At 35.2% G+C, this 11,677-nt stretch overlaps 1 non-coding gene across 1 annotated transcript; it reads left to right on the forward strand.

The window, feature by feature from the left end:
* The first annotated feature begins 9 nt into the window (after positions 1-9).
* Positions 10-81, forward strand: TRNAC-GCA (transfer RNA cysteine (anticodon GCA)). The gene has a single exon. It is a non-coding gene; the product is annotated as a tRNA-Cys (tRNA).
* Positions 82-11,677: the final 11,596 nt, after the last annotated feature.

The following is an 11,677-nucleotide window of genomic DNA, read 5'->3' on the forward strand; positions in this document are numbered from 1 at the left end:
TTCAAAACTGGGGGTATAGCTCATTGGTAGAGCATTTGACTGCAGATCAAGAGGTCCCTAGTTCAAATCTGGGTGCCCCCTTGTCCATCTGTTTTAATTGTAGAAATATATTTTTAATTAAATAAATTGAAGAAAACATTTACAATATCAGCAATTATGTAATGAGCAACACATTTCTACATTTGAAATACTCCTGATCATCTCCTGAAACACATGGTAAACACCATTAAGCTGTTTCGGACTTCTTCGTATGATACAAGCTGTGTATTACATTCACCCAAGCTCTATTGGTGATATTATCAGTTTGAATTAGTCCATTGGAAGCTCATATGAATGTTATAAAACTGTGGGGGAAACCAGTAATATGCCCTTAATGAAATGTATTAATTTGTACAGCTGACCAGAAGTGCACTGATGTCATTAGTTCTACAATTTCCATTGAGTCACCCACTCTATCACCTTTTTAAAAAAGGGCAGTTTTCAACATTGAAGGGTTTATGTCAGTGGTAGAGCGTAGGAGTGTAGTTCAAGAAGTCCCTGTTTCATAACCATATACCCTCTTCAATAGATCCTGTTAAAATGTTTTTCAACCCAATGCACTGTAAGAACCAATAAGATATATCATCATTTCATATACAAAACAATGAACAATTGGGTTTAACTATGCTCTTAGCACAAAATCACCAAACTGCAGTAGAGAAGCAGTTACATTTTGCAGAATTTGTGCATTTGACAAAAGTTTTTTTTCCATGTTCCAAGATCTACATGTGATACAAAATGTATGAATTCTTGCAATGGAAACCTCACTGTATTTTACCAAGGCAGATAAAGGACATCTTTTGTACCCCTTATACTTATAAGGAGGGTTTGGTGGCTGAAAATGCATTGCTTTGATGGTGATTGCATGTTGCTTCCACTTTGTACATATTACTGAATAAATAAAGGTGAACATTTCAGAAATGGGGGTATAGCTCAGGGGTAGAGCATTTCACTGCAGATCAAAAGGTCCCTAGTTCAAATCTGGGTGCCCCCTTGTCCAACTGTTTTACCTGTAGAAATATTTTTTTAATTAAATACATTGAAGTAAACATTTACAATCTTAGCATGTTATGTAATGAGCAACACATTTCTACATTTGAAATACTCCTGATCATCACCTGAAACATAGGGTAAACACCGTTAAGCTGTTTAGGATTTCTTCGTATGATACAAGCTGTGTTTTACATTCACCCAAGTTCTACTGGTGATATGATTAGTTTGAAATAGTCCATTGGAAGCTCATATGAATGTTATAAAACTGTGGTGGAAACCAATAATATGCCCTTAATGAAATGTATTAATTTGTACAGCTGACCAGAAGTGCACTGATGTTATTAGTTCTACAAGTTCCATACAGTCACCAACTCTATCACCTTTTTAAAAAAGGGCAGTTTTCAGCATTCAAGGGTTTATGTCAGTGGTAGAGCGTGGGAGTGCTTTTCAAGAAGTTCCTGTTTCATAACCATATACCCTCTTCAATAGATCGTGTTAAAATATTTTTCAACCCAATGCACTGTAAGAAACAATAGGATATATCATCATTTCATATACAAAACAATGAACAATTGGGTTTAACTGTGCTCTTAGCACAAAATCAACAAACTGCAGTAGAGAAGCAGTTACATTTTGCAGAATTTGTGCATTTGACAAAAGATTTTTTTTCCATGTTCCAAGATCTACATGTGATACGAAATGTAGGAATTCTTGCAATGGAAACCTCACTGTATTTTACCAAGGCAGATAAAGGACATCCTTCGCACCCCATATACTTATAAGGAAGGTTTGGTGGCTGAAAATGCATTGCTTTGATGGTGATTGCATGTTGCTTCCACTTTGTACATATTACTGAATAAATAAAGGTGAACATTTCAAAAATGGGTGTATAGCTCAGGGTTAGAGCATTTCACTGCAGATCAAAAAGTCCCTAGTTCAAATCTGGGTGCCCCCTTGTCCAACTGTTTTACCTGTAGAAATATTTTTTTAATTAAATAAATTGAAGTAAACATTTACAATCTTAGCATTTTATATAATGAGCAACACATTTCTACATTTGAAATACTCCTGATCATCACCTGAAACATAGGGTAAACACCATTAAGCTGTTTAGGATTTCTTAATATGATACAAGCTGTGTTTTACATTCACCCAAGTTCTACTGGTGATATGACCAGTTTAAAATAGTCCATTGGAAGCTCATATGAATGTTATAAAACTGTGGTGGAAACCAATAATATGCCCTTAATGAAATGTATTAATTTGTACAGATGACCAGAAGTGCACTGATATCATTAGTTCTACAAGTTCGATAAAGTCACCCACTCTATCACCTTTTTAAAAAAGGGCAGTTTTCAACATTGAAGGGTTTAGTTTATGTCAGTGGTAGAGCGTAGGGGTGTAGTTCAAGAAGTCCCTGTTTCATAACCATATACCCTCTTCAATAGATCCTGTTAAAATGTTTTTCAACACAATGCACTGTAAGAAACAATAGGATATATCATCATTTCATATACAAAACAATGAACAATTGGGTTTAACTATGCTCTTAGCACAACATCAACAAACTGCAGTAGAGAAGCAGTTACATTTTGCAGAATTTGTGCATTTGACAAAAGATTTTTTTTCCATGTTCCAAGATCTACATGTGATACGAAATGTATGAATTCTTGCAATGGAAACCTCACTGTATTTTACCAAGGCAGATAAAGGACATCCTTTGCACCTGATATACATATACAAGCTGTGTTTTACATTCACCCAAGTTCTACTGGTGATATTTTCAGTTTGAAATAGTCCATTGGAAGCTCATATGAATGTTATAAAACTGTGGTGGAAACCAATAATATGCCCTTAATGAAATGTATTAATTTGTACAGATGACCAGAAGTGCACTGATGTCATTAGTTCTACAAGTTCCATACAGTCACCCACTCTATCACCTTTTTAAAAAAGGACAGTTTTCAACATTGAATGGTTTATGTCAGTAGTAGAGCGTAGGAGTGTAGTTCAAGAAGTCCCTATTTCATAACCATATACCCTCTTCAATAGATCCTGTTAAAATGTTTTTCAACCCAATGCACTGTAAGAAACAATAGGATATATCATCATTTCATATACAAAACAATGAACAACGGGTTTAACTATGCTCTTAGCACAACATCAACAAACTGCAGTAGAGAAGCAGTTACATTTTGCAGAATTTGTGCATTTGACAAAAGATTTTTTTTCCATGTTCCAAGATCTACATGTGATACGAAATGTATGAATTCTTGCAATGGAAACCTCACTGTATTTTACCAAGGCAGATAAAGGACATCTTTTGTACCCCTTATACTTATAAGGAGGGTTTGGTGGCTGAAAATGCATTGCTTTGATGGTGATTGCATGTTGCTTCCACTTTGTACATATTACTGAATAAATAAAGTCGAACATTTCAGAAATGGGGGTATAGCTCAGTGGTAGAGCATTTGACTGCAGATCCAGAGGTCCCTAGTTCAAATCTGGGTGCCCCCTTGTTCAACTGTTTTACCTGTAGAAATATTTTTTTAAATAAATTGAAGAAAACATTTACAATCTTAGCATTTTATGTAATGAGCAACACATTTCTACATTTGAAATACTCCTGATCATCTCCTGAAACATAGGGTAAACACCATGAAACTGTTTAGGATTTCTTCATATGATACAAGCTGTGTTTTACATTCATACAAGTTCTACTGGTGATATTATCAGTTGGAAATAGTCCATTGGAAGCTCATATGAATGTTATAAAACTGTGGTGGAAACCAATAATATGCCCTTAATGAAATGTATTAATTTGTACAGCTGACCAGAAGTGCACTGATGTTATTAGTTCTACAAGTTCCATACAGTCACCAACTCTATCACCTTTTTAAAAAAGAGCAGTTTTCAGCATTCAAGGGTTTATGTCAGTGGTAGAGCGTGGGAGTGCTTTTCAAGAAATCCCTGTTTCATAACCATACACCCTCGTCAATAGATCCTGTTGAAATGTTTTTCAACCCAATGTACTGTAAGAAACAAAAGGATATATCATCATTTCATATAAAAACAATGAACAATTGGGTTTAACTATGCTCTTAGCACAAAATCAACAAACTGCAGTAGAGAAGCAGTTACGTTTTGCAGAATTTGTGCATTTGACGAAAGTTTTTTTTTCCATGTTCCAAGATCTACATGTGATACGAAATGTATGAATTCTTGCAATGGAAACCTCACTGTATTTTACCAAGGCAGATAAAGGACATCTTTTGTACCCCTTATACTTATAAGGAGGGTTTGGTGGCTGAAAATGCATTGCTTTGATGGTGATTGCATGTTGCTTCCACTTTGTACATATTACTGAATAAGTAAAGGTGAACATTTCAGAAATGGGGTTATAGCTCAGGGATAGAGCATTTCACTGCAGATCAAGAGGTCACTAGTTCAATTCTGGGTGCCCCCTTATCCAACTATTTTACCTGTAGAAATATTTTTTTAATTAAATAAATTGAAGTAAACATTTACAATCTTAGCATTTTATGTAATGAGCAACACATTTCTACATTTGAAATACTCCTGATCATCACCTGAAACATAGGGTAAACACCATTAAGATGTTTAGGATTTCTTCATATGATACAAGCTGTGCTTTACATTCACCCAAGCTCTACTGGTGATATGATCAGTTTGAACTAGTCCATTGGAAGCTCATATGAATGTTATAAAACTGTGGTGGAAACCAATAATATGCCCTTAATGAAATGTATTAATTTGTACTGCTGACCAGAAGTGCTCTGATGTCATTAGTTCTACAAGTTCCGTAGAGTCACCCAGTCTATCACCTTTTTAAAAAAGGGCAGTTTTCAACATTGAAGGGATTATGTCAGTGGTAGAGCGTAGGAGTGTAGTTCAAGAAGTCCCTGTTTCATAACCATATACCCTCTTCAATAGATCCTGTTAAAATGTTTTTCAACCCAATGCACTGTAAGAATCAATAGGATATGTCATCATTTCATATACGAAACAATGAACAATTGGGTTTTACTATGCTCTTAGGACAAAATCACCAAACTGCAGTAGAGAAACAGTTACATTTTGCAGAATTTGTGCATTTGACGAAAGTTTTTTTTCCATGTTCCAAGATCTACATGTGATACGAAATGTATGAATTCTTGCAATGGAAACCTCACTGTATTTTACCAAGGCAGATAAAGGACATCCTTTGCACCCGATATACATATACAAGCTGTGTTTTACATTCACCCAAGTTCTACTGGTGATATTTTCAGTTTGAAATAGTCCATTGGAAGCTCATATGAATGTTATAAAACTGTGGTGGAAACCAATAATATGCCCTTAATGAAATGTATTAATTTGTACAGCTGACCAGGAGTGCACTGATGTCATTAGTTTTACAAGTTCCATACAGTCACCCACTCTATCACCATTTTAAAAAAAGGGCAGCTTTCAGCATTCAAGGGTTTAACTCAGTGGTAGAGCATAGGAGTGCAGTTCAAGAAATCCCTGTTTCATAACCATACACCCTCGTCGATAGATCCTGTTAAAATGTTTTTCAACCCAATGTACTGTAAGAAACAAAAGGATATATCATCATTTCATATAAAAAAAATGAACAATTGGGTTTAACTATGCTCTTAGCACAAAATCAACAAACTGCAGTAGTGAAGCAGTTACATTTTGCAGAATTTGTGCATTTGACAAAAGATTTTTTTTCCATGTTCCAAGATCTACATGTGATACGAAATGTATGAATTCTTGCAATGGAAACCTCACTGTATTTTAGCAAGGCAGATAAAGGACATCTTTTGTACCCTTTATACTTATAAGGAGGGTTTGGTGGCTGAAAATGCATTGCTTTGATGGTGATTGCATGTTGCTTCCACTTTGTACATTTTACTGAATAAGTAAAGGTGAACATTTCAGAAATGGGGTTATAGCTCAGGGATAGAGCATTTCACTGCAGATCAAGAGGTCACTAGTTCAATTCTGGGTGCCCCCTTATCCAACTATATTACCTGTAGAAATATTTTTTTAATTAAATAAATTGAAGTAAACATTTACGATCTTAGCATTTTATGTAATGAGCAACACATTTCTACATTTGAAATACTCCTGATCATCACCTGAAACATAGGGTAAACACCATTAAGATGTTTAGGATTTCTTCATATGATACAAGCTGTGCTTTACATTCGCCCAAGTTCTACTGGTGATATGATCAGTTTGAACTAGTCCATTGGAAGCTCATATGAATGTTATAAAACTGTGGTGGAAACCAATAATATGCCCTTAATGAAATGTATTAATTTGTACTGCTGACCAGAAGTGCTCTGATGTCATTAGTTCTACAAGTTCCGTAGAGTCACCCAGTCTATCACCTTTTTAAAAAAGGGCAGTTTTCAACATTGAAGGGATTATGTCAGTGGTAGAGCGTAGGAGTGTAGTTCAAGAAGTCCCTGTTTCATAACCATATACCCTCTTCAATAGATCCTGTTAAAATGTTTTTCAACCCAATGCACTGTAAGAAACAATAGGATATATCATCATTTCATATACAAAACAATGAACAATTGGGTTAAACTATGCTCTTAGCACAAAATCAACAAACTGCAGTAGAGAAGCAGTTACATTTTGCAGAATTTGTGCATTTGACAAAAGATTTTTTTTCCATGTTCCAAGATCTACATGCGATACGAAATGTATGAATTCTTGCAATGGAAACCTCACTGTATTTTACCAAGGCAGATAAAGGACATCCTTCGCACCCCATATACTTATAAGGAAGGTTGGTGGCTGAAAATGCATTGCTTTGATGGTGATTGCATGTTGCTTCCACTTTGTACATATTACTGAATAAATAAAGGTGAACAGTTCAGAAATGGGGGTATAGCTCAGGGGTAGAGCATTTCACTGCAGCTCAAAAGTCCCTAGTTCAAATCTGGGTGCTCCCTTGTCCAACTGTTTTACCTGTAGAAATATTTTTTAATTAAATAAATTGAAGTAAACATTTACAATCTGAGCATTTTATGTAATGAGCAACACATTTCTACATTTGAAATACTCCTGATCATCACCTGAAACATAGGGTAAACACCATTAAGCTGTTTAGGATTTCTTCATATGATACAAGCTGTGTTTTACATTCACCCAAGTTCTACTGGTGATATGACCAGTTTAAAATAGTCCATTGGAAGCTCATACGAATGTTATAAAACTGTGGTGGAAACCAATAATATGCCCTTAATGAAATGTATTGATTTGTACAGCTGACCAGAAGTGCACTGATGTCATTAGTTCTACAAGTTCCATAGATTCACCCACTCTATCACCTTTTTAAAAAAGGGCAGTTTTCAACATTGAAGGGTTTATGTCAGTGGTAGAGCGTAGGAGTGTAGTTCAAGAAGTCCCTGTTTCATAACCATATACCCTCTTCAATAGATCCTGTTAAAATGTTTTTCAACCCAATGCACTGTAAGAAACAATAGGATATATCATCATTTCATATACAAAACAATGAACAATTGGGTTTAACTATGCTCTTAGCACAACATCAACAAACTGCAGTAAAGAAGCAGTTACATTTTGCAGAATTTGTGCATTTGACAAAAGATTTTTTTTCCATGTTTTAAGATCTACATGTGATACGAAATGTATGAATTCTTGCAATGGAAACCTCACTGTATTTTACCAAGGCAGATAAAGGACATCCTTCGCACCCCATATACTTATAAGGAGGGTTTGGTGGCTGAAAATGCATTGCTTTGATGGTGATTGCATGTTGCTTCCACTTTGTACATATTACTGAATAAATAAAGGTGAAATTTTCGGAACTGGCTGTGTAGCTCAGTTGTAGAGCATTTAACTGCCGATCAAGAGGTCCCTAGTTCAAATCTGGGTGCCCCCCTTGTTCAACTGTTTTACCTGTAGAAATATTTTTTAATTAAATAAATTGAAGTAAACATTTACAATCTGAGCATTTTATGTAATGAGCAGCACATTTGAAATACTCCTGATCATCACCTGAAACATAGGGTAAACACCATTAAGCTGTTTAGGATTTCTTCATATGATACAAGCTGTGTTTTACATTCACCCAAGTTCTACTGGTGATATGACCAGTTTAAAATAGTCCATTGGAAGCTCATACGAATGTTATAAAACTGTGGTGGAAACCAATAATATGCCCTTAATGAAATGTATTGATTTGTACAGCTGACCAGAAGTGCACTGATGTCATTAGTTCTACAAGTTCCATAGAGTCACCCACTCTATCACCTTTTTAAAAAAGGGCAGTTTTCAACATTGAAGGGTTTATGTCAGTGGTAGAGCGTAGGAGTGTAGTTCAAGAAGTCCCTGTTTCATAACCATATACCCTCTTCAATAGATCCTGTTAAAATGTTTTTCAACCCAATGCACTGTAAGAAACAATAGGATATATCATCATTTCATATACAAAACAATGAACAATTGGGTTTAACTATGCTCTTAGCACAAAATCAACAAACTGCAGTAGAGAAGCAGTTACATTTTGCAGAATTTGTGCATTTGACAAAAGATTTTTTTTCCATGTTCCAAGATCTACATGTGATACGAAATGTATGAATTCTTGCAATGGAAACCTCACTGTATTTTACCAAGGCAGATAAAGGACATCCTTCGCACCCCATATACTTATAAGGAAGGTTTGGTGGCTGAAAATGCATTGCTTTGATGGTGATTGCATGTTGCTTGCACTTTGTACATATTACTGAATTAATAAAAGTGAACTTTTCAGAACTGGGGGTATAGCTCCGTGGTAGAGCATTTGCCTGCAGATCAAGAGGTCCCTATTTCAAATCTGGGTGCTCCCTTGTTCAACTGTTTTACCTGTAGAAATATTTTTTTAAATAAATTGAAGAAAACATTTCCAATCTTAGCATTTTATGTAATGAGCAACACATCTCTACATTTGAAATACTCCTGAAACATAGGGTAAACACCATGAAACTGTTTAGGATTTCTTCATATGATACAAGCTGTGTTTTACATTCACCCAAGTTCTACTGGTGATATTATCAGTTTGAAATAGTCCATTGGAAGCTCATATGAATGTTATAAAACTGTGGTGGAAACCAATAATATGCCCTTAATTAAATGTATTAATTTGTACTGCTGACCAGAAGTGCTCTGATGTCATTAGTTCTACAAGTTCCGTAGAGTCACCCAGTCTATCACCTTTTTAAAAAAGGGCAGTTTTCAACATTGAAGGGTTTATGTCAGTGGTAGAGCGTAGGAGTTCAGTTCAAGAAGTCCCTGTTTCATAACCATATACCCTCTTCAATAGATCCTGTTAAAATGTTTTTCAACCCAATGCACTGTAAGAAACAATAAGATATATCATCATTTCATATAAAAAGCAATGAACAATTGGGTTTAACTATGCTCTTAGCACAAAATCAACAAACTGCAGTAGAGAAGCAGTTACGTTTTGCAGAATTTGTGCATTTGACAAACGTTTTTTTTCCATGTTCCAAGATCTACATGTGATACGAAATGTATGAATTCTTGCAATGGAAACCTCACTGTATTTTACCTAGGCTGATAAACGACATCTTTTGTACCCCTTATACTTATAAGGAGGGTTTGGTGGCTGAAAATGCATTGCTTTGATGGTGATTGCATGTTGCTTCCACTTTGTACATATTACTGAATAAATAAAGGTGAACATTTCAGAAATGGGGGTATAGCTCAGTGGTAGAGCATTTGACTGCAGATCAAGAAGTCCGTAGTTCAAATCTGGGTGCCCCCTTGTTCAACTGTTTTACCTGTAGAAATATTTTTTTAATTAAATAAATTATAAACATTTACAATCTTAGCATGTTATGTAATGAGCAACACATTTCTACATTTGAAATACTCCTGATCATCACCTGAAACATAGGGTAAACACCGTTAAGCTGTTTAGGATTTCTTCGTATGATACAAGCTGTGTTTTACATTCACCCAAGTTCTACTGGTGATATGATTAGTTTGAAATAGTCCATTGGAAGCTCATATTAATGTTATAAAACTGTGGTGGAAACCAATAATATGCCCTTAATGAAATGTATTAATTTGTACAGCTGACCAGAAGTGCACTGATGTTATTAGTTCTACAAGTTCCATACAGTCACCAACTCTATCACCTTTTTAAAAAAGGGCAGTTTTCAGCATTCAAGGGTTTATGTCAGTGGTAGAGCGTGGGAGTGCTTTTCAAGAAGTTCCTGTTTCATAACCATATACCCTCTTCAATAGATCGTGTTAAAATATTTTTCAACCCAATGCACTGTAAGAAACAATAGGATATATCATCATTTCATATACAAAACAATGAACAATTGGGTTTAACTGTGCTCTTAGCACAAAATCAACAAACTGCAGTAGAGAAGCAGTTACATTTTGCAGAATTTGTGCATTTGACAAAAGATTTTTTTTCCATGTTCCAAGATCTACATGTGATACGAAATGTAGGAATTCTTGCAATGGAAACCTCACTGTATTTTACCAAGGCAGATAAAGGACATCCTTCGCACCCCATATACTTATAAGGAAGGTTTGGTGGCTGAAAATGCATTGCTTTGATGGTGATTGCATGTTGCTTCCACTTTGTACATATTACTGAATAAATAAAGGTGAACATTTCAAAAATGGGTGTATAGCTCAGGGTTAGAGCATTTCACTGCAGATCAAAAAGTCCCTAGTTCAAATCTGGGTGCCCCCTTGTCCAACTGTTTTACCTGTAGAAATATTTTTTTAATTAAATAAATTGAAGTAAACATTTACAATCTTAGCATTTTATATAATGAGCAACACATTTCTACATTTGAAATACTCCTGATCATCACCTGAAACATAGGGTAAACACCATTAAGCTGTTTAGGATTTCTTAATATGATACAAGCTGTGTTTTACATTCACCCAAGTTCTACTGGTGATATGACCAGTTTAAAATAGTCCATTGGAAGCTCATATGAATGTTATAAAACTGTGGTGGAAACCAATAATATGCCCTTAATGAAATGTATTAATTTGTACAGATGACCAGAAGTGCACTGATATCATTAGTTCTACAAGTTCGATAAAGTCACCCACTCTATCACCTTTTTAAAAAAGGGCAGTTTTCAACATTGAAGGGTTTATGTCAGTGGTAGAGCGTAGGAGTGTAGTTCAAGAAGTCCCTGTTTCATAACCATATACCCTCTTCAATAGATCCTGTTAAAATGTTTTTCAACCCAATGCACTGTAAGAACCAATAAGATATATCATCATTTCATATACAAAACAATGAACAATTGGGTTTAACTATGCTCTTAGCACAAAATCACCAAACTGCAGTAGAGAAGCAGTTACATTTTGCAGAATTTGTGCATTTGACAAAAGATTTTTTTTCCATGTTGCAAGATCTACATGTGATACGAAATGTATGAATTCTTGCAATGGAAACCTCACTGTATTTTACCAAGGCAGATAAAGGACATCTTTTGTACCCCTTATACTTATAAGGAGGGTTTGGTGGCTGAAAATGCATTGCTTTGATGGTGATTGCATGTTGCTTCCACTTTGTACATATTACTGAATAAATAAAGTCGAACATTTCAGAAAT

The sequence above is a fragment of the Ambystoma mexicanum genome, unplaced genomic scaffold (assembly GCF_040938575.1).
Source record: "Ambystoma mexicanum isolate Mex_15411 unplaced genomic scaffold, UKY_AmexF1_1 Mex_scaf118, whole genome shotgun sequence".
NCBI lineage: Eukaryota > Metazoa > Chordata > Amphibia > Caudata > Ambystomatidae > Ambystoma > Ambystoma mexicanum.